Below are 20,813 nucleotides of genomic sequence, written 5' to 3'. Positions count from 1 at the left end.
CGATTTGCCTCTTTAATGCTCACTCTCTCGTGAGCATACGGGGGAGTTTTTAGAGGCTACGTGGCATCTGATACCACAACAGACTGAAGGCAGAAGTGGTGTGAGCATCCAGCTGTCTCCTATTAAGGCAGAATTAAAGAGATTTATAAAATGTAAAGCAGTGCTAGTCTTCTCACTACTAGTTAGAAAATCTTATTTTCCCCAAAAAAGTAATTTATGCCAACCTATAATGGTTCATTATTTTTAAATGAATTATCTTTTTAAATTTAAATTTAATTCAATGGCAGCTTAAAATATTTTAAATTTAAATATAACTTAATTAAATGATGGCTTAAAAAAACACAAATTATTTTATAGTTCTGGAGGTCAGAAGTCAAAGAACAAGTCTTATGGGGCCAGCATGAAGGTGTTGGTAGAACTGAGCTCCCCCCTGGCCTTTCCCAGAGGACGCCTGGGCTCCTTGGCTCATGAGCCCCTCCCTTCCAGCAACGGCAAGACTTCAATCTCTGCCTTCCATCCTCCTGACTCCCTCCTGCCTCCCCTTATAGGGACCCTGGTGATTACCTGGTTACACCAGATCATTCAGGATCCTCTCCCCATCTCAAGATCCTTAACTTAAGCACATCTGCAATCTCTCTTGCCATGTAATAAGGTAACATATTCACAGGTTCTGGGCATTAGGATGGGGACATCTTTGGGGGCCATTTTTCTGCCTACGGTAAAATGCGAGATACAACGCACATAAGCGAAGCTCTTTGGGGCCCTCAATTGTATTTAAGAGTATAAAGGGTTTCTTAAGAGCAAAACATTTGAGAACTACTGTTCCAGCACATGAACAGATTAAGGTAGTTATTAGGTGGGAAAATAAAACCCGGAAAAAGCTAAGTCATCAACCAAAGTCATAACGACTGTGAACAGAACTTCAGCTTGAACTCAGGTTGTCTGGCTACCGATGAACCTAGTATGACTCCCTCTAGGCCATGCTGTCAACCCCCGTACACCCCGACTGAGAAAAAGACAAATAAAAGTCATTCTGTGGGCATTTCTGTGGGCATCAAATAAAGGGTATGACAACAAGCATTTGGATGTGAATTTGCTGAGTGGGAGGGAGGTCAAGTTAGAGAAGAAGGTGCCAAAAATAAGCCTGCTTTTCAAAACCTTATTTAGAAATAGACAAGTTCATTACCTCATGTGGGAAAGGAGGAAAATGTTATGAATGGCCAAGTGTCCCGTGCTGAGTCAGAGGAGAAGCCAACCATTCATGGTCTAGACAAGCCCAGTTAGGGCCAAGGTCATGAGACACGGGGCATGGGGCACGACGTGCCGCAAAGCACTGCTCGGGGTCACACGACGGGGCCTGGTGAGCAGACTCGTCCTGACAAGACTGTCAAACCCAGTTCTTCACACCCTCCCTGAGAAGGACGTGAGAGCCCGCGTTCCTGGGCTGTCTCTCTGCATCGCTCTGATAGGACCAGAGTCCAGACTTCGCAGCAAGAAACTGCATTCGGGTGACTGTGTTAAAATCATGCTAATGATCCAAATCTCAGCCTCCCAAGGACACATGTTCACCGTGAAAGAGGAGAATGGGTAAGTCCAAAGGGCCAGCGGCCGCTCTACCCAGTCACTGCCCGGGCCCAGGAACAAGGGACAGAACAGGGATTCGATCCCTCTCCGCGCGCTCAGGCAGCGTGCGCTCCTGCACGGTGGCTCCTCGGGAAGCACCGGCCACCCCTGGCAGCTCCTCAGCTCTTCTGCATCTCCTGCCCCGCTCCCCGGGAGAAGTTTCTGGAGTGCTCAGCTAACCACACCACTTGGAAAGCGAAAACCTTCCCTAGCGCCTGAACTGACAGCCAACAAGAACCCAAAACATGAGGACACAGACTACGTAACTGCTGTCCACGGGAGGAAAAGCCACAGAATCATCTGATGCTTCTGGTTTCCAAGGAAAAGCACAGAGCCACTCCTTCAGAGTATTTCTAGCCACGGAGCGCAGCGTTTCCCGAGAATGTTTCCAGTGCCTGCCTTTTTATGATTACACTGGTGTTACAAAAATCCTCCCTGCAACCTACAGAGCATGAAGATGTTCCGGAGCAGACACGCCTCCCACAGCACTCCCATGCCAAAGCTGTAACCCACACACACCTGTCAGAGTGCGGCGGCCCACAGGTGATGATTCTGCTGCAGAATGAATTAAAAAACTATGAAGCAATCTCGGTTGGCATCCATTTTGAAACAAAACCTGTTTTCATGTGCTGATGCCCAAGGCAACTTGACGTTTTACAGATCAAAGACATGCTGTTTTCTGTGCCGATTAAGGGGACGTGCAATGTAAGGACAGGGGGGTTTGGGGAGACAATGCCTCTTCTAATTCACAACGGTAAACACCTGTTTTCTGCACTCCGCGTGAGGGAGAAAGGCATCCACAGGCAGAGATCCACAACTAAATCTTTTATACCCAGGATTCTGGATAAAAAGAAAAATGACACTCTAACAGTAAACACGGAGAAGCAAAAGAAAGGAGCAGTGAATAAGAACTCTGTGCTTATGAGTTATTCCAAAAGTAGAGATTTGAATTTCCAAAGAAGGGAATGTTAGTAAATTAACCAGAATTAGTGCATTAGTAGATTAACTAGGAAAAAAACCAAACAACCCAACACAGGCAAAAGTTTAAGGCCATAGTATGTGATGTGAGTGTCGATATGGTTTAGCGAGCTCTCAAGGAGATCGCTACCGTGCTGGCCTGTAGCCATGGGTAAAACAAAGTAATGTACCAGTAAAGTTCTAAGAGTTGAAGAAAATTGATAAAGGGCACATACAGAAAACTGACTGTGAAGTATTGCTTGGGTACTACTAATTTAGTAATTACGGTGGACTAGGTATTTGAAGGGCCCATCTGCTATGCTGGAATTAGGTTCTGAATAAATTAATTTTGGGAATACTTTCTAGGACACTGGCTAGCTCCAGCTAGAGAAACAAACACCAGGAAGACACGGCAGGGACAGCGCACTGAAATCTGAGCAAAGAAGAGAGCAGCAGTTGCTGTGGAGGCCAGGTGAATACCAGCAATGGGATGGGGCATCCAGACCCTCCGCTTTCTGCAGGGAGGGAAAAGCCAACCAGAGACCAGGATTCCCAAAGGAAACGAACATGGTCCTGACTCTGTAGCACCCCCCGGCTCCGAGGACAAACACACACAAATTTCAACAAGACCTCAGGATTCTGCCATATGATTATCAAACAAATATGAGCACACAATCAAAGCTCACCATGGACACTAGGTAACAAGCCACAAACACAGATTTACTGGCATTATCCGATACAGAATATGGAACACTCTCTTTGGTGTTGCTTACAGATATGAAAGATGGAGGTGGAAAAAAAATGAGCAAGCAAAAAAAGACACCACTAAATATATTCAGCAGATTGGAAGCAGAAATTGAGCTTTTCAAGATGAAGAAATAGGGGGCCTCAGTGGCTCAGGTGGTTAAGCATCTGCCTTCGGCTCAGGTCATAATCCCAGGGTCCTGGGATCGAGCCCATCATCAGGCTCCCTGCTCAGTGGGTAGCCTGCTTCTCCCTCTCACTCTGCTCATGCTCTCTCTCTCTCAAATAAATTAAATACTTTTAAAAAATATTAAGAAATATAATCATTGAAATTAAAAACTCAAAGGATGTGTTAAATAAAAAATTCAACACCACTGAAGAGAAAAGTACTGAACTGGAAGCTAAATCTTAAGAAATTACCTAAAATCAAACAGAAAAAAAGGACAGGGAAGAAAGTACCAATTACAAATTAAAAGACACAGAGAAGAAAAAGAGAAGCTCTAACATCTACTTATCAAAACCAGAAGGAGCAAATAAGAGTGAGGGGAGAGAGACAGCGTTCAGAGCATTAATAGCTGGGAAATTTTCAGAGCCAATGAATGGTATGAATCTACAGATACACGACACACAGCAAATACAAACAGTATAAAAACCAGAAAGCTGCACACAGACACAGGGCAGGGAGACTGCAGGGCCCCGATGACAAGTAAGTGATCTCAAAATAAGCTAAGCCATTTACCAAAGAATGACGATGAAAGACCTACTGTGGTTTCCCAAGAGCAACAACGAAAGCCGTAGGACGATGAGCAGTATGTTCACGATGCTGCCAGACAGTGGCTGTCAGCTAAGAACTGGGACAGCAACATGAACACATGTTCACATAAACCAAAGTCGAGAGAAGCTACCACCCAGTGATTCTGAGGGAAGACAATTCTGAAGGAGGCACCTCTCACCAGGGGAAAGGTACAGGATGGAAGAAGGGAAGAGACGCAAGACATGGTGGACATATGAAATTAAACATAGCATCTCTAACGGGTAACCATAGTCTGACGTGTCCGGCAAAACACAGAACTGAAACACAGAAAGGAAGGCATGAGAACAGAAGGAGACACTGTTCACTAGGTGTCCTACAAGTTTCATACTATTCTGAGAGGGAAGAGCAACACCTTAACTACGGATGGACTTCAAAACCGTGAAGCATGCACAGCGTACTTTCAGGGTAATCACAGAAGGACAGAAACGGAATGCATTCCAAACCCTCAGAGAAAAGAACACTGAATGAGAACACAAATCAACAAAAATTTAATCAATCAATCAAAACAAACAAAAAAAAGATTAGCAATGAAAATGAACCAAACACATATAGTTAAGGGAGTATTAGACAGTATTTCAAAAAACAAAACCAAAAAAAAAAAAACAGAAATGAAGAAAAGCGCCATTAGCCATACAATAAAAGACTGAAAATTTTGTCTACATTAAAATCACAAACTCTGTTCTCCAAAGTATACTAAAAAGAAAAATGCTCAACCTCACTATTAATCAGGAAAATGCAAACTAAGACCAAGTGATATACTATCTTATACCCATTAGACTGGCAACAAAATACCCAATTTTGGAAGGAAGTGGAGCAACAGATAAAATGTGACAGATTTTTTTAGAAGATTTTATTTATTTATTTTTGTGAGAGAGAGAACACAAGCCGGGGGGGAGGGGGGCAGTGCAGAGGGAGAAGCAGGCTCCCCGCTGAGCAGGGAGCCCGATGTGGAGCTCGATCCCAGGACCCCGGCCTCATGACCTGAGCTGAAGGCAGATGCTTCACCGACTGAGCCCCCCAGGTTCACATGCAACAAGTGAATGTGAACAACACAACTGAGTAAATGTAACCTGCAGAATGCTATGTGCAATATACCCTTCTTATCCAGCCTGAAAACAAGCAACATGAAGCACTCTCCTGTTTGCATATGTACACAGAAATGGGAATTGTGTTTCAGGATGCCAAGCAACCAGCACCAGGAAGAGCGCAGTCCCATGCAGGGGATTTTCACTCTTGGTCAAGACTGTTTCTCAACACAAGCAATGGGGTGCTGGTCTGGTTCTGGAGCAAACCCTTCACGTCATGGCAGGCCGGGAAGCCCAATGACACAGCCCCAGGCCATCCAAGTGCAGAGCAGAGCGCACGCTGGGTAGCCACAATCTTCCCAGATAGAGAGCCTCCATCACAACCAATTCCAGAAAACAGGAAAAGTCCTGGCCCCAAATGGCACCCTAGGCCCCCCGCCCCTGGAAGCTTACCTCATAATTTCTTCTACAAGCAATTACATGACGATGTATAGTTTTGGTTAAAGGTGAAAAATGGTGTAGACTCAGGAGAGATTTTCCTGAATCCTGAATCCAGATGGCCCTTTTTACTTTTAAATGTCCTGATTTATTACGTGATTTGAGAGCTCACAACACCCTTTCCATCATCTTCAGCGACCCTGGCAGATGCTACTCCTTGGGCCCTTCGTTTCCCACATGTCTACACCCTGGCCCGTGTTGCCTTCCCAGTCCAATCCTGTCTCCTTCCTTCCCCAAACCAGACTTGGCCTTCCCTGGGCTGATGTTGAGCTGGGGCCCCTCGAAGGCCTGGAGGGCCCCTCCATGCAGCAGAGCCTCACGTACAATCACAGAACAAAGCAGGAGTGACTCTGGGGAACTTCAGATCCATGACGTGTCTGCAAACGGATAAAAGGTAGAGTCTGACTTACGTGTCTTTCATACGCTCTCTGCTGCGGGGGGTATAGCTCAGGGGTAGAGCATTTGACTGCATACGCTCTCTGCTATGCTCCTACTTCACTGCTCTCGAAATTCAGAAGATCTATAGCTCTTCGGTCACTGGAGCTTGCCTGGAATAATAAGGGCAGGAAATGAGAAAGGAGACAACTAGAAGGAACCAAAGGGCCCACTGGGGAAGGAAACTCTCTTGTGCCATCATTCTTGACATTTAAAAGGGAAAAGGGCCACCAGAAGTAAAGAAAATCTCCACCAACCTCCAGTCAAAGCCATTTTTCGTCGTTAACCAAAACTATTAATAGTAATTTTTTTAAAAGATTTTATTTATCTGACACAGAGAGACACAGCAAGAGAGTGAACACAAGCAGGGGGAGTGGGAGAGGGAGAAGCAGGCTTCTCACAGAGCAGAGAGCCCAATGCTGGGCTCGATCCCAGGACCCTGGGATCATGACCTGAGCCGAAGGCAGACGCTTAACAACTGAGCCACCCAGGCGCCCCTATTAATAGTAATTTAATGCTTTCAGAAGAAATCTTCATTACTTACAAAGACCTTTCACACAAACTTTTTTAAAATTTGAGCCATAGACTTTAAGAATAGGCAAGTATCATTTTAAATGCAGCAGCTGACGTTCCCTCATAGAGGAACGAGAACCACCTCGACCATTCCAACCCTCTTCCATGACACCAAATCGTAATAGGAGGGTTTCAACCTGAAAAGCAGTATTATTATTTCTCCTTGCACTGCATATACTTTCTCAGCCAACAGACACAGAAATGGCTTTGCCTGTTGAGTGACAGAGTGACGGTCATAGGATTAAATGTTTATTTACCACAGGAAACTCAGGAGGTAGAACATGCACACCAGAATAGTTAAGAAATGCACGTATCTTGTCCACACACCCTCCTTTTCTCTTTAAGTCATAGTTATAACAGCTGGGCTGCTTCTTTTCTTTTTAACTTTTTATTTGGAAATAAGTTCGAGCTTACAAAAAAGTCACGGAACAGTAACAGTACAAAGAACGCCAAGCACGCCTCACTCAGATGCCCCTACCACCACCCAGCAGCCATGGACCTGACCACTCACTCGCTGCAGACTCGCTACGGACACACACAGCGTCAATTCTGGGCCGGGGAAGGTACGTTCCAGACGTCATGGTGCTTCACCTCTAAACACTTCAGAATGGGGATATCCCCATATGGCGGTAAACCCAGTACTTTACCGCCATCTTCAATTAACCCCACGATGCACTTCATGGAGCCTCTTTCCCCCAATTCAGGATCCAGTCCAGCGGCAGGCGTATAGCATTTAGCTGCATTATTCCGAAACACACAGCTTGCTTTGGTCTTTCATGGCCTTTGCAGTTCAGATTAGCGTCCCCCATCTCTTTTGTATTAATAAAGCATTTCTGTTTTGACTTGTCTGACGTTTCCTCATGATTCAATTCAGCCAGAAACCACTGAGGTGATGCGTTCTTCTCCAGGGATCTCATCTGAAGGTGCGGGAGGCCCACCTGCCCCTCCTTGGCCGCCCAGGCCAAGTGCTGTCCAATTTCTCCGGTAAAAAATTATTTTTTCTCTTGAAGCTAATACGTCACCAGGGAGGAGATACTGTAAGACCATGAAAAGACCTTGCCCCTCATCAAAATGCCCCCTAGGTCTCACGTCCATCGCTGACCTGTGCGGCCACAGCCGCTCCGACACCCTCCACGTTACCCTTCGTTACTCGGCACTGTATTGTTTGCTCACCTCTTTGTCCATTTGTAGCCACACAGGAAGTTCTAGTTTTTCAATAATTGATCATGTTTATCCTGCCGCGTATGATTTATCTCTGTGCTACACCGTCTTGGTGCTCAACCTACCTCAGATCTAGCCGGCGGGCACCCCCTTGAACCCACCTCCTTTATCTGTGCAACGCGCCCCCGCCACCATTGTCTTATTTTCCTAACTTTTCTTTCCTTCCTTTCTGGCATTAAAAGAGCTGGGCTCCTGTTGTGCTTGCCCTGTCTCTGCCCTGCACGCAGTCACTCCTCCAAAGTCCTGGCTCCTGGTGGGGAGGAGGGCGTAGGCACTGGCTGCTTCCCCCGTCTGCGGTTCGGCTCATGGATCAGCCACATTTCCTGCTTCTTCGCCATCGTAAGGTGGGCAGTTAGAGGGGGTTCCGTTTGATCCAGAGGGCAGCTGAGTCATCGGCAGACCGGCTCAGTCCTGGGAGGCTTGGTGGAGACGGGGGTGTTTGAGCCGTGCCCTCCCGGGCTCTACCCCCACGGGAGGGCCAGCCCAGCACCCGCGGCTCGCCTTTCCCTCTCCATGGTTTCAACATTCAGGGATGCTTCAGGAACACGGGCTGCTCTACCGGAAGGGGGAAGAATCAAGACACTGAGCATACAGTGAAGGCTCTTTATTTAAACATTTCAAAGAACCCCTCCTGCTAACGACGTTTCTTAGAAGTGCATGTGTTTACTTGCACTGCAACACGGTGGCGGGAGAGATGCTCTTTAGCCGTCTGGCAGACTCTGAACAAAATGCCAGGGAAATGGCTCTATTCCTTCCGGGAGGCTGACCGTCACTTCAGATGCCAGTTGGCTGTCACTCGGACATGAATTGACACTTACTTCCACAACCCTTCCTCCAGGGGCATACCAAACCACTCCAGGCTGCCAAAGAAAGAAAACGTAGTTGCTACTCTTTGTTCTTTGTGTTTATGTGCATGTGCTTAGGGGTGGAGAGAAGAGTCCTCTCAAGAGAAATCACCTCCTAGTGCATTTACATTCCGCCTCCTAACCACTGATGAGAAAATAATGAGAAAAACAGTCAAAAAAGGGGTGCCTGGGTGGCTCAGTCGGTTAAGCGGCTGCCTTCGGGTCAGGTCATGATCTCAGGGTCCTGGGGTCGAGTCCTGCATGGGGCTCCCAGCTCAGCAGGGAGTCTGCTTCTTCCTCTCCCTCTGCCCGACCCCTGCTTGTATGCACTCTCTCTCTCAAATAAATAAATAAAATCTTCAAAACAAAATAGTCAAAAGAAAAAGAAAAGAAAAAAAGAAACAACTCTGCAACCCCCGACACAAAGTTAATCAAAAGGTAATTGTCAGACAAGAGCGGTATTTTCATCACATACAGGAGAAGAGAGGAAAATGGCGAACAGGCCCTTCCCCGCCCAAGCCAGGAGCTCTGGGCCAACAGCACACACACGCGCACAACACCCTCTTCCTACTTCTTGGGCAGACTTTCTCCTTATTAGAAATCCACATGCAGCCCGCCTAATCCAATTTCTCAAAAGGAACATGCCCGCCAAAGCTTGGCGAGTCCAACCCGGCTGCCTCCGGCTCTACCTCAAGCCGCCGAGAACTTGCAGGCAAGCCCTGTTACACATGTCCACACACTGTGTACCTGTCCTCTTGCCCTCGTGCTCTCCAGACAGACCTGTCCCATCAGGACTCTCAGATCTTAATTCTGCCTCCCCGAGTCAGCAGGTGCCCAGCACCCTGATCAACCTAACCGTCTGCCCCCCACTTCCCGGAAGCCTCCACGATCTGCCCCCAGCCCAGCTTTGCACACATGTCCCAACGCTGTCCGCCTGTCACAGTGAACACCCTGCGGCCATCGCCCTTCACGAGACACCCTGCCCTCCCTTTCTTCTCTTGACTAACTCACGGAGGCTTGACGACCTTGGGGAATTTTTCGTGATCCCCATTCAAAGCTGGGTGAGTGCCCCAAACTTCCTACTCTCACAGCACCTGTGCTCACTTTTAAATAAACAGCCAACATTTGCTGAGCGCTGACGATGTGCGAAGCTACAGGCACCTACCACGCGTCACGTCACTGCGGGCCCACACTAGGTCCGCAAGGGGGAGGTGGGGACTGGTGCTCTTCCCAGGGACAAACAAATGGCGTGCCGGTTCAAAGATTAAAAGGACCTCTCAGAGGGTAGAATCTGGAGTTCTGTAGAATGAAGTCAAGCCCCTTCTCAAGAAGTTCTTACACTGTGTAACCAACAGGCTCCCCCACTAGGGTAACACGTCAGCTCCGACACATGGTGCAAGTGAGGATCAGTGAAGAGGCAGACACCCACCCACTGGACTCCGTCGGGGCCCCCACGTCGCTGAGCCAATGCCCAGCTGGCCGCAGGCTCTGGACCTGAGCTGAGGGAGGAGCAGGGGCAGGAAAGCCGAGGACAGCTGCCTGGCAAAGGCCCCGCGGACAGTGTCGTGAAGAGTGCGGCAGGGAGGAGGAGTATTTCAGGACAGCTCATCACTCGCCCAGGTTCCCTTCTTCACGCTGCAGACCCTGACTATGTCATCATAAATATCGGCCAGGCTCAAAGCGATCTAAGGGCTCTACCCTCCTGGGGTAAAATGTTTCTTAAAAAAGGGAAAGGATCAAAAGGAGAAGTTGTAGAGTGCCCTGAAACCTAACTCAAAGTGTGAAAGTCACAGGGCACATTTAACCTGGGGAAGAGGAAGCAAGGATGGGGCCATGGTGGGACATCACGTTAAGCACCACCCGGCCAAGAGCAATGGACAGCATTTTTCCATTCCTGCCAAAGACAGAGCACAGCAAACAGTTCTAACCTACAGTATGAGAATTTGGCTTCAATATGAAGATTTTCCCCAAAGCAAGAATTTTTAACTAAGGAATATGGCATCTGTGTCCCATGACATGACCACACTTCAATTACCACATGCAGAGCTCCCATATCAGTGCTCAGATAGCACTGGGATCCATGATTCCGCCTCACGGAAGCTGCGATCGTACAGACAACACAGTGTTCGTGGAGTGCTTTACTGTAAGCTGGAAGTCACCCGGGGGACCTGGGGGGCAAGCCCAGCTCGGCTGTAGGACTCACACCCTGCTTCCCTGGTTCAAAGTCCAATATCTTCACTACAGGCATTAGATTAAAGTGCACGAAAACTTACTATCTGTAAAATGGGACAATACCTGCCTCGTGAGGCTCCTGGAAGGATTCCGTAAGTTAATCCTCCGATATCCAGCCTGTGCTTATCACAAAGCAAGCACTCTGCTTCTACTGAAGCCGAGATAGCCTATTTCGATGAGTCCAATTTAACCTCAGGATGAAAAAGAACAGGTCATGTGTTCAACCGCTCAGCCCACCCAGATCCATCCCCCTCCCTCAACAGACTTCCACAGGGTGCCCGTCACACGGGGAGCGCTGGGTGAAGACAGGAGTGACGCAGTCCACAGCAGTGTGCAGAGCACCCACCATGCCATAATTAGCCACAAACACGGTGTGCCAGGCACCTTTCTAAGCACCATGCGTGTGTGCGTGTGTACTCTCAATCCTCATAATGACCCTTTAAGGTAAGTACTATTTATTATTCCATTTACAGATGAGAAACTGAGGCACAGAGAGGACAAGTCACTTGCTCTGGTCACATAGCTCCTAACGGACAGAACTGGGATTTCACCCCACGGCTGTCTGATTTCAACATCCCGTGCTCCTGACTACCGGACACACAGCCGCCCCCGAGACCTGAGCACCAGGAAGCAGAGCGGGGACAGGCCAGGAGAAAGGTCCAGCAGGAAGATAAAGCGCAGTGCTGCGGATGGTCTGTGCTGTCCTTACACCTAACAGAAAGCACACACCCTTTAAGGAGAGAACGAGGTGTTCAAGTCCAGACTGAACGCCATGCACAGAACCCTGGTGCGCACGCGCTGAAGGGAGGCGGGGGGCTAGGCGCCTGGGCGTAGATCACTGGTCCTCCCATCAGCAACCCGCCCGACCTCTGTGCTGCACTGCCCTCCTTGTAGGGATTACATGAGATGACTTACGTACAGAGCTTACTTCCCAGACCTACCACTAAAGACTACCCAAGTTAGTCAGTCAATCAGACAGTCAATCAAACTGCAGCTGCTGTTTTGCATCAAGACTCAGTCCTCAGCCACACGAGAAAACCCCAGTCAGCAGACAGCACCAGTCTACAGACCAAGAAGCGCGCTATCTATCTGTAGGACCTGAAATACATTGCGGATTCATGAGAATATCAAAAGGCGTGAACTGTTAAAAGGAATTATAAACCCATGTTACAAAATGCTAAGGAAGAAAAGTCTCCCGTTTTAAGAGGTAAGAGTGGCTGTGGTGTGCTGCTCGCCCATTCTGCTCTGAGTCCTGGGACAGGCATTTCACGGAGGTTATTCAAGCTTCAAACCACTCAGAGGCTCCTCAAACGACCCTGATTGTACAGATGAGGATTCTCAGCCGCCAAGGGGTAAAGTGATGGGCTCCACGTCACACCACAGACAAAAACCAGAGACTGTGGCTCAAAACCGAAAGACTCACCAGTGAGGGTCAGGGTCAGACGCCGCCACTCTGCAAAGCATTGCCTTGACACCAACGGGAATTTCGTGCAGCAACGCTCAGCACGACGCAGGTCTCATCCCCATGGTGCGTTCAGAGAAGCCCAAGTTACTGAGAGGTCATGACATGTCACCCACTGAAGCGATGTATCCTAGTACAGACTCATTTGGCCATCCAGTGGGAACACGGTCAGAGAGGGCTCATTGACCCTGAAGTGACCGGACAACCGCACCGCGGGTCCCAGAGCTGGGACAACAGTGACGTCAGTGGTACACAAAGCTCGTTTCTGGGGTGAGAGTGGGTACAGAAGCAGAAGGTACATCAGTATACCCTTGTCTAGTTCTGTTTACAGCAGAGCATCCTTATCACAGACAGCACAACCTATGCTGTCAAGCTTTCTTACTTACGGTTTTCTGTGTTGCGCCCTCAAGGAAAACAGAAGGCAACCACAAAGTTCACTGTATAAATTCTAAGACAGGAGTCTGCCTCGAATGCTTCTGAAGCAGGAACCCCGTCCCTGGGGGAGAGTCCACACTGGTCACCACTGTGTCCTCAGCACAACAGGCCTTCAAAACCTATCAGTGGATGTCCACACCCGGGCCACGCAGACCTGCACAGGGGACACAGCGGGCAGGGCTGCCTGACAAAGTGCCACCTACCCCATTCCAGCCAGCCTCAGCACGAAACTGCTCTTAGAAACCGGAAAGTTCGAGAAATGTGGGGGAGGAGGAGATTGGATTTTCTGAGTTTGCAGAGGCTAGGGGGCTAAACAAACACATAGTTTGGGGGCAAAAAATGCCTCCCAACCCTTTTTGACTCTTCAAAATATTTGCCCATATACTGAAATACTTACTGGCCTAAAATGTGCCTTCTGATCTGCTATTTCAGAAACATGAATCACGGTGTCAAGAACACACTGTGAGCCTTGTGCTGGGCACGGCCGACAAAAGAAGACCAAGGCGGATGGAGCGCCCGCAGCTCCAACACAGACACGGGCTGTAAACAAACAACCAGGGTCCCGCACAATGAGCGCTTTCAGCAGAGCAGAACCCAGGACGGGAGGGCACAGAGCAGGGGAGTGACCAGCACGGCCGCACACTTCAGCCCCGAGGTGTAAGAAAGGACCTTCCTCACCCCGTGGGCTTCGCGATTTCTTCATGCAATCCTCATTATTTTCTCCCAAATGAACAGCAGTCCAGGCCATCTATATGCTAAATACTTCAAATCATCACCATGCTCCTCGGTGCTCATCCTATCCCTATGAAAAACTGCATGGTGTCTGAGCTGTCCCAGGGTTTTTTGGCCCTAGTGTTTCCTTCGAGATCCCTGGCATTCACAAAGCCAATTAAAACTGCATCTCATTTTCTGTCCAAAAGTCTTTTTGTTTTTTTTATTATTATTATTATTTTAATTTATCTGAGTGAGCGAGCACGAGCAGGGTGAGGGGCAGAGGGAGAAGCAGACTTTCCACTGAGCAGGGAGCCCGATGCAGGACTCGATCCCAGGACCCTGGGATTATGATCTGAGCTGAAGGCAGATGCTTAACCAACTGAGCCACCCAGGTGTCCCTCTCTCCCAAAGTCTTAAAGATAAAAGCCAAATGAGTGAATGCCACTATCATGAGAAGTTCATTTTACTAGATTATTTCAATGTTATCCATATCCAAGAAAGTCGCACGTGCACTTGAAAGGAACGGGCATAAATATAAAGTCACAAAATGAACAAAAGAAGTTGATTTTCCAACCACAAGATAATGCTTTGGTGTGCTTGAATATTAAAATAATTTTTAAATTTCTGATAGCCAGAGCTAAAATGGAAATGCAGCAGGCCACATAATTCTAATCAAAGGAAGAATACAAAAGGACTTTTCCAAAACCCTAAGTACTGAAAAATCTAATCTTTTTTTAAAAAAGATTTTATTTATTTGTTTGAGAGAGAGAGCACAAGCAGGGGGAGAGGCAGACAGAGGGAGAGGAAGAAGCAGAGTCCCCGCTGAGCAGGGAGCCCGATGCGGGGCTCAATTCCAGGACCCTGAGATCATGACCTGAGCCGAAGGCAGACGTTTAACTGACTACGCCACCCAGGCGCTCCCTGAATCATCTTTTTTAAAATAATACATGTAGAAGCACTGTTACAGGGTTTCTTACATCTTTACCAAGTAAAAGCTGGGAACATAGTAAAGTGTACCTCAAGGAAAGTTCTCACGGAAACACTGATAATATAGGGGAGAAAACAGCTTTTCCTTCTATCAGGTTTAAAAACATTAAATAAGATGACTTACTGATCTGCTATTGGTATCACAGAGAGGTTAGGTCCCAAAACAAGGCCTTCCAGGAAAAAAACCACTTGACTGTGATCTCTTATCAAAATCCCAGAACTAACTGAAATAAAAGGTTTTCAGAAATTTCAACAACTATTTCACAACTTAGAAAGCTATGGCCTCATCTGGCGGGCGCAGCCACTGTTGATCAGTCAGCCGCACCACCTGGGGATTGGTCTGTCACTTACCAACGAAGACCCCATTATCAGCCACCTAACCGGAAGGGGGGCAGCCATCCCTAAAGTGGGCGCCTGACTTTATTTTACATCTTAAAAGGAATATACACAGGCTACCTGATTGTACCTTAAGTCTCTTTTCTCAGTTTTTACTTTTCTTAATAGTAACAAACTATTCTGTTTGGGGAAAGTGCCACACTTTGTATATCTGTTTGCCATTATAAACTCCCTTATCTGGGCGCCTGGGTGGCTCAGTGGGTTAAGCGTCTGCCTTCGGCTCGGGTCGTGATCCCAGGGTCCTGGGATCGAGCCTCGCATGGGGCTCCCTGCTCGGCGGGGAGCCTGCTTCTCCCTCTCCCACTCCCCCTGCTTGTTCCCTCTCTCGCTGTGTCTCTCTCTCTGTCAAATAAATAAATAATCTTAAAAAAGATAAATAAATAAACTCCCTTATCCTTGTAATTCCAAGTGACTCCTAGGCATTACAGAGAAACTTAGAAGCCTACTGCAAGAAATACCATTGTGGTTGTCCCAAGGCATTCAGTATGGGATGCTCAATAAAAATGGCACAAGTGTTTGCTAGACAAGCACCTCCAAGGTGCTCCTTCCATGGGTCTATCAGCATGATTACTACTGAACCAGGGTAAGAGTTAGTTGGTCACTACACCACACAGAAAACGTCTTCCCAAATCCCTGCAGTAGCATTCCAACTAGGGTCTGCAAACTGCAAAGCTCTTATCTGCCCATTCCACCAACCGCCCCACAAAGCGGGCTGGTGGAACCCACTCATCCTACCCAGTGACCTGCCTTCTTTCTCGTCTGCTGCTGCCAGGACCTTCCCTACCGCAGAAGACCAAAATCTGTCACCCCAAATATGCCTCTTTGGCACAAGGGTCAATGTGAGCCAATTATTTTGAGAAACAGTAGATAGAGAAGCAGCTCAGAAAAGAGAGTAGAAGTTACCCTTTTGTAAGGAAAATTTACATGTACAAAGGAAAGCTCCATTTGCAAGGGTGTTTCCCTCTGTCTACCAGGAAGAGAAGGATAAAAAGAAGACTCAGAGAAGACTCTTATCCACCGAGAGGCAACCTTACCCTTGGCTTGCTGTACTTTTCCTGATCACCTTCCCATCACTTGCCCCCCACACCTGGCTTTCTTTGTTTTAGCTGAAAATAATACATAAGGCCAAATTCTAGTCACTTCTTTGAGCCACTCTTCCCATGTATATATGAGATATGCACATTAATATGCTGCTTTTTCTCCTGTTAATCTGTCCGTTGGTACAGGGGCCCCAGCTGAGAACCTAGAATGGGAACCTAGAAAGCAGAAGGACAAGATTTTTTCCTCCGCTACACTTGTCACCTACAGCTTGAGTGAAACTTCTGGAGGTTCCCGCCCATAACAATCCCACCGTCTCCACTAACCGAGCACTTGGGACGTGCCAGACCTCAGCCTAGTCCTAGCAACAGCAAGATAAGGTAGGCACTAGTCCCGTCTTACAGATAAGACAATGAAGGTCAGAGAGGAAGGGTAAGAAACCAGCTTACAGGTGACAGAGCCAGGATTCCAACCCAGATTCTGCGTCCGAATTCAGGCGTGGGATTGAATCACATTCCCATGTGTAAACTTTACGACAACTCCAATTATTTTTTAAAGCCCTAAAAATGCTAGAGCTTTGGTTATCACATTACCTCCACAATCCTCCCCAAAATTCGTTCCCTGGAACATGGTCTTTACGTCTTTTACCTTGGATGGGTCCATCCATCTTTTCCTAGTGCTACCTGGTTCAGGTTCGGATTTCCCGCACTTGCTACGACCTTGGGCTAGCCTGATAACTGATCTCTCTCTCGGTGCGTGAGCCACTGAGTATGTCAGCTTGCGTCAGCCATCCACAGAGCGCAACCACAAGTCCTGGTGCGGAGTCAGCTGCCAGGCCCGGTGTGCTCAGCGCAGACTCGGAGGAGCTCCAAGTCTGCTGGGGAACCACAACACACCCACTGACAAAGGACACAGGTGCCATATACACCCAAAGAATGAGATACTGACCTTGACAAAAAGATGTGCGGAGCTTGAGTACAGCGAAAACAGGGTATTGTTAAGGAAACTAAAGTCTCTACATGTCACGTTCTAAGAACAGAAATATTAGGCAAGTAGTAAAACCTCCCTGAAATCTTTGACAAAGTAAGATGGTGAAAACTAAGTGAGAGAACTTCCTCCAAGAAATTCTTTTATTTTACTTTGGGCTTACATTCTTTTTTAAAATGTGATAGAAACGGCACAGGTCAGGATTACAGGGTTGTTGTTTTTTTTTTCTTTAATTCAAAATTCTGTAAAGATGAATTCCTTTTCTTTTCTTTTTTATATACTAGTGCTCCTTTGTTGTGGTTTTCAGCATAGTGAGTCTGAGGTACTCATAGATATCAGTAAGTGTGGAAGAAGAGCACGAGGCTCTCGGAAAGGGCGGTACACTAACATGTCTGATAAACCCATCGGCTTTAAATTTGAATGAAAAAAATGAGCAATAGGAAGATTCACTATCTCTCAGCTCATCTGAATCATCAGTTGTCAACATACAATATTTTACCTCCGCAGAAGCTTTTAAAAGTTCATTATTTGTAAATGTGTTTACACACATACATAAGTTTATGTTCACACAATTCCTGAACTATTTTCCTTGTAGGGAGTAATAAATAGCGATTCGCTATTATAAAAGAGAATATATATAAACCTGTAAAAAAAAATAGTCTTGAATAAAAAAGATAAAAGACATATATTACACTGTAAATATAAATGCACATTTATATGAATTAAACAGGGAAAGGGGGAAAATAGAAATGCTTTAATAAATACATGGCTAAATGAACCATAGTACATTTAATATGAAATCCTATATTCCTATTAAAAAAAAAGGGAGTTATCTGTATTTCAGAAGGACTTCCGTGATCAAATAAAAACTTTTAAAACCACAAACTGCACTTTCCTACATATTTAAAATACTAGTTTTTAAAACCCTCCCATACTACGTACCTATCTGTCTACGTACACACATGCACACACACACTAAAAGGTCTCCGAAGACACCCAACGGGAAGTGGTTACCGCTGGGGCCAGAAGGGGGATGGGGGAGAAGACAGTCAAGGGGACTTTGTCAGTAGTATTTAAATATTTTATGAGATGTACTCATGGGTCACTTGCAGAACTAAAAACAAGTTGAAATAAAGCATTTGGCACCCTAACAATGTCTTGCCAAATGGACCTGGGCTCAGTGTCACCTGGTATTAAAAGAATGTAAATTGAAGCAATGCAAAATGTTCCTATTAAATCAGCGTTAAAAAAAAAAAAAAGTATTCAATTCTAATGAGGATCAAGTAAAAGGAATGCTTCACACAGGGAAACATCTTACCACCCTGTATCCAGAGCCTTAAAATGCTTCTGCTCTTTGACCCAGTTCCACTTTAAATCCATCTCAAGGAAATAATTAGAAATCGGGATAAAAGTTTACACATCGATGTCTACAATTAGTCTTCACTTCCAAAAAATGCAAAAGTACCTAACAGATCAACAACCAGGAAATGGTTTAAGAAATGGTGAAATATCCACATGGTAGAATAGTATGTAGCCATTATGAATTATATTCAGGCGGAAATCATTAAGATATTGAGGAAAGCAGGATACCAAAAATGTTCTTGCAAGCATAATACAACATACAAACGTGCATACACAGAAAAGGAATCGGCAAGATAGGCCAACTGGTGGTGTTTTTCCAGCTCCCAGGAGCATGCAGATACTGCTCGGTGAGTCATTCCCGCCGCGAAGAACAGCATTGTCTTAAAAAGTACCTAGTCATGGGGGCGCCTGGGGGGCTCAGTCGGTTACGCATCTGCCTTTGGCTCGGGTCATGATCTCAGGGTCCTGGGATCGAGCTCTGGGTCGGGCTCCCTGCTCAGTGGGGAGTCCGCTTCTCCCTCTCCTTCCCCGACCCACAACACACCACTCCTACTCTCTCTTTCAAATAAATAAATAAAATCTTAAAAAAAAAAAAAAGTACCTAGTCTTCTATATTTGTGCCCTGGCTATCCTAAGAAACAGGTCCACGCTGGTTCAGAAGAGGTGTCTGTCTGGAGCGTCGCAGAAGAGGGAGAGGTTCTGTCCCATCTGTTGGTAAAAAGACCCTTCGGCAGGAAAGATATTCCCGCTCCTTTCCATCCGTGCACCGGTGCGCGTGCAGGGGGGACCGAAGAGCCGGCTCCCCGGGGCCCGCGCCGTGACATCGGCGCCCACGGCGGACGCTGGGCCCCGTGGAGGTGGGGCTCAGCAGGTCTCTCCCCTCTCGCGGCCCCCACGGCCGCATCTTCACAACAAGGTGCTCCTCCCTACGCTGTACAAGTATAGGAGGCTCTGTTCTAAGTATTCCCACCAGGCAGGGAACAGAACGACTGCTCGTCCCGCACAGCACCTCTTACCTTCCTTACCCACGTCTGTGACTGGACCCAGCTCGGTGTAGGATTGCCAAAGCAGCAAAGAGGCATCTTAGGCTTTAGCTCCTCACCTGGAGCTGCCTCGTGGGTGACGGGCGCCACTTTGTTCTACTGGGATCTTTGGTGGGGGACAGGGGTATTTTAATGAAGACTTTATTTTTCAAGAATGTTCTTCTTTTCCCGGCTTTCCCAGATGGGTCTCATTTGATGAAAACAGGACAAAGTCTTTGCTCCTGCTGAATTCGGAGAAGTGTAGCTTCTTAGTCCCTGGATAATTTGACTTATTCTGGCGCCCTTCCTTCCCCCAGGGCCACAGAGGAGGGCTTGGTGGAGCGTCCAGGCCTCCCGTGGCGGGCTGCAGAGCAGGAGGAAGGGAGCCCAGCATTGCCTGATGGCCTTCAGCGGAGGCTGGAGCTCCGTGAGCCCCCCCAGAGGCCTGGCTGTCTCTGACGCGCATCACCTATGTCGCTGTCCCTGCCAATGAAACACGCACTGCCCACATGATCCTGCCGCTGGACGTCCGTGGGTTTTCCACACTCATCACTGACACATCTTACGAGGCGAGCATTCGCCTGCTAAAAAGTCTAGAATCTTCTTTACCAGAAGCCTCAACAACTTTTACTGAAAACATCTGTTGTCTGTATTCTCTTCCTACATTCCTGGCCTCCCGAGTGTGGGGCCTACCGCGGAGCCGAAGAAGGCACAAGGCTTTAACTCCCCAGACGTGGAAAGCGTGGCTTCTGTGGCTCAGCCCCAACACAATGACAGCGGCCAGAGAGGGCAGCACCGGCCCCCCAGGCATCAGCAACAGGCCTGGACGCACACCCTCGGACTTCGGAACAGCGTGTCATGTGTCCAGGCCCCCGGGCCTCCAAAGCCCTCCCTGCAGCACAGCAAAGCCAGGCCCAGGACGGCGGCTGGGGGTCACCAGCCGCCCACCCTGCTCCTCCCAAGAGGGAATCAGCTGGAAATCCTGAAAAAGCCACTGTTTTGTTAACAAAATTTGGGGGAGGAGGGTTCCATCTGGTGATATGTGTTTGATAAAGGGAAATGAGAAAGAAGGGGAGAAGCACTAACGTTAGGATGCATTTCTTGCCAACCTTTGTCATTTGAGATTTTTTAAAACAAAAACAGAATCCTAGGCTACACGAGTCCTCACAGGCTGTGTATCACCAAGCAAGATGGACGCCTCTTATTTCTCCGTCAACCTTGGCCTCACCTGAGTGTCCCCAGAGCAATGAGCAGGCCCCACGTAGGGGAAGAGGATTCCAGATTTCTCGGAGTGCCTTGCCCACAGACAGATGCTCTCAGATGCTCTCAGCTGTGAGTCTGGCTAGAACGAGGGTCCCCTAAACAAGAGGCCACCTGTACTCACATATAAGAGTATCCATTTTCACCTACACAGCAAAAATCCTTACAAGAACAATCCAGAGC

General features: G+C 47.5%; 1 protein-coding gene across 14 annotated transcripts in view; it reads right to left on the bottom strand.

Moving 5' to 3' along the window:
- Positions 1–20,813, bottom strand: part of SGMS1 (sphingomyelin synthase 1) — a 271,961-nt gene that overhangs the window by 177,628 nt on the left and 73,520 nt on the right. For 11 of the 14 annotated variants that reach the window (XM_032430253.1, XM_032430252.1, XM_032430257.1 and 8 more), the window contains one exon: positions 6,072–6,209. The exons of the other annotated variants lie outside the window; for them this stretch is intronic. The gene's annotated coding sequence lies outside the window, so the exon portion shown is untranslated. The remainder of the gene's footprint in view (positions 1–6,071; positions 6,210–20,813) is intronic. 14 annotated transcript variants of the gene reach the window in all.

This window comes from Phoca vitulina, unplaced genomic scaffold, assembly GCF_004348235.1.
Source record: "Phoca vitulina isolate PV1807 unplaced genomic scaffold, GSC_HSeal_1.0 scaffold43, whole genome shotgun sequence".
Lineage (NCBI taxonomy): Eukaryota > Metazoa > Chordata > Mammalia > Carnivora > Phocidae > Phoca > Phoca vitulina.
This window is presented reverse-complemented; position numbering and strand designations above follow the sequence as displayed.